Below are 3,435 nucleotides of genomic sequence, written 5' to 3' on the forward strand. Positions count from 1 at the left end.
CTGCTGAAGTGGGGACAGCGGGCAGGGCGCCTCTATGTAAGGGACAGGCGCGGGCTACAGAGAAGCGTGATTCGCGTGCACGTTTTGCCAGCTTGGCTGCGCTCTCATTTACATGCCACGAAATTCATCTGCATTAAGTGTACAGCTCAAGGATTTTTAGCAAACGCACAGAGCGGTGTGACCAGCCCACGACCTAATTTTAGACCATTTCCATCACCCGGAAGATATCTGTTTCATGCAGTCTATTCGGTGTGGCCTGTTTTGCAGAATCCCTCTTGGAGGCACTCAGCCCGCCAGCAAGTTACACTGTATCAAGAGTTTACTGGATTTTTTTGCTACCTCCAAGGTCACCGTAGACAAGTAGCCAAATGTAACCCCTACTACTCCTTAACTTTGTAACATTTTTTATGTCTCATCCTTTATTCTCCCAAACACAGTGAAACGCTCCCCACCACCCATCTGGCCCTCAAGCCCCTGCCACCCACCTCGCCCCTGTGGTCCAGCCCTACCTCGACTTCCCACTGTCTCTCTTACTGCTTTTTTTTTTTTTGATGGTAAAATATATATAATATGAAATTTAACATTCTATTCATTTTTGTGGCATTAAATACATTCACATTGTTATACAACTATCACCAACATCATCTCCGGAAACTTTTCATCCTCCCAAACTGAAACTCTGTCCCCACTAAACGCTCACGGGCCATTCCTCCCTGCCCTGGCACCCGGCCTCCCGCCCTCTCTCCCTACGATCTGACTGCTCGAGGGACGTCGTGTGAATGGAATCAAGTAGTAGTCACCTTTTTCCAACCGGCGCATTTCACTCAGCACGATGTCCTCCAGGTTCATCCACACTGGCATGTGGCAGGATTTCTGTTCTTTTTCAAGGCTCAGTAATGTTCCGCTGTGTGGATGGACTGCGTTTCGTGGACACTGGGTTGTGGCCCCGTGGCTGCTGTCTGCGGCACCACCAGGAACACGAGCGCACACCTCTGTTCTGCATGGGCTCTTTCAGCTCGAGGCCCGGAGGCGGGATCGCTGGACCACACGGTATGGCAGCCCCCTCACCTGCGAGGACGCGTTCTGAGACCCCCAGTGGGCGCCGGAAGCCTCGGAGAGTACCGGAGCCTGCGTGTGCCATGGCTTTCCCTGCACAGTCACACCCGTCACAAAATCGCTCTCTCAAGATATCTTACTGTACTGTTCTCATTTTTTTTTCCACATAAAGGAAGGACTCGATGGCTTCTGTCTGGAGTGTCCAAGCTGCCAGCATCACTGCTCCTGTGTTTTGGGGCTTTTATCACTGAAAATCAGGGCGACTTGAACGCAAGCTCTGTGACGCTGCAGAAGCTGATGTGATCAGCGAGACGGCTAAGTGACGGCCAGGAGGGGACTGACTGTATGCCACGAGGGGACGCTGGACAGAGGGACAGTTCACGACCCCCGCGGGACGGGGCAGGATGGCCCGAGATTCCATCACACTCCTCAGAATGGCACGCCATTTACGACTGACGAACTGTTTATTCTGGAATTTTTCATTTAATATTTGCATACTGGGTTAACCGCCAGTAACAAACCACAGGGGATGAAATTGCAGGTGTGCGTGTGTGGGGTGGGGGTGGGGACCACCGTCATCCTGCGGTGACATTTCTAAGGAATTCTTTTTTCTCTTGAACCTTTCCAATGGGGCGACCATCCCCACTACTCGCTGGACCAGCTCTCATCAAGGTCACCCCCAAAGCCCCGCCCTGACCTTCCCTGACCCAGGGGTGGGACCTGACACAGGCGAGCCCTGCCCTCCTTAGAGACTGTCCCCACTGGGCTTCCGGGACAGCAACTGGCCGCCTTTCTGGTCTGCACCTCAACGACTTCTCGGAGCCGCCCGTTCCCTTGGTGACCTCACCTGGTCACCCACTCCCGATACGTTGGCGACTCCTGAGTTTGCACTCCACCCGGGTCTCGCTCTTAAATCCCAGACTCACACCCAGCTGCCTCGTTTGCTTCTCCCCTCGGCTGTCAAGTAGGAACTTCAGGGGTCACGTGTGCAAAACCCAGCTCCCGGCTCCCCCTTTTCCCAGTCTCCCCAGCTCAGAAAGTGGGTGCTCCATTGCTTTTTCCAGGGACAAGTTTATAATGGAAAGATCTGTTGTCATCACCAGCACCGGATGACCACTCAAAGCAGGGCCACCCCTGAGGACCCCCGATGTGACCCAACGGGAAGCAGCCAGCACCCCCATGAGGGAAAGGTGCTCCACAATCCGGAGAGGCCACTCGAGCTGTGCTGCCCAATGCACGGCGGCCACACATGGCTACTGAGCAGGCGAACTGCCGAACGGACGTGATGGAGAAAGTTTAGTGTGCGAAAAAGAACATAAGGTAGCTCACTAACGATTATGCTACGATCACATGTCGCATAATACTATTTAGGACATGCTGGGTTACATCAAATAGATATTTAAAATTAATGTCGCTGACTTCTTTTTACTTTTTTTAAAAATGTGGCCAACATAAAATTATACCTGCGGCTCACGTCACATTTCCATTGGACGGCACCGTCCTAGAGCTCACGTTCATTCACAGGGACGACGAAGTAGCCCTCGTACGTATGTGGGTGTTCACTGCACTAGTCTCCCTAATTTGGGGCACGCTTGAAAACTTTTATATTAGAATTCACTTTTAAAAGCCTCCAGCTTCACCTTAGGGACAACGAATTGGCCGTCATCCATGCCCGAGGTGACCCGGTGAGCGTTTCTGAGAAGCATATGGGGACAGAGCTGCCAAGAGAGGCAACTAGATTCCCCCCGAAACATGCTGATTCAGCTCCCAGAATGGTTTAGGTCAAACCTCAACACCCACTCTTCCAGTCACCCGGGCAAGACCCCTGGGGTCACGTCTAGTGTCTTTTCTCTTGTCCCCCACGCAATCAGCCCGAAAACCCTGTGAGCTCCATGCATGGGGTGTCTGACCCTTTCTCGCCACCCCACGCTCCACTCTGGTGCCGTGGCCCTCGCCCGTCCCCCTGAGTCACTGCACCTGCATGCAGCCTGGTCCCCTGCGTCCGCCCTCACCCCCTCCTGTCTGCTCCTCATGCAGGCAGGTGACGGCCACACACGCAGGACTCGGTGGGAGGGTGAGCCTGGGGCTCAGCAGACCCGCGCGGCCATACTGGGGGTCCCGCCCACGGCACCATGCAGAACCTCTCAAAACACAGGCTGGAGCCAGTCAGTCCTCCCTCGGAGGTGTCCGGCTGTCACCCGTGACCCCCAGCAAGAGCTCAAGTCTCACAGTGGCCGAGACTGAGCCCTCAAATGGGTTCACAGGCTCCCTGCTCAGGCCAGCACTCGACCTGAGGCCTTTGCACCTCCTGTTCCTCTGCCTGGACATCGCCCTGAAGTTCTCTGACGCCCCGTCACAGTGGCGAACCCCCCCGCCCCC

This window comes from Pteropus vampyrus, unplaced genomic scaffold, assembly GCF_000151845.1.
Source record: "Pteropus vampyrus isolate Shadow unplaced genomic scaffold, Pvam_2.0 Scaffold567, whole genome shotgun sequence".
Taxonomy (NCBI): Eukaryota; Metazoa; Chordata; class Mammalia; order Chiroptera; family Pteropodidae; genus Pteropus; species Pteropus vampyrus.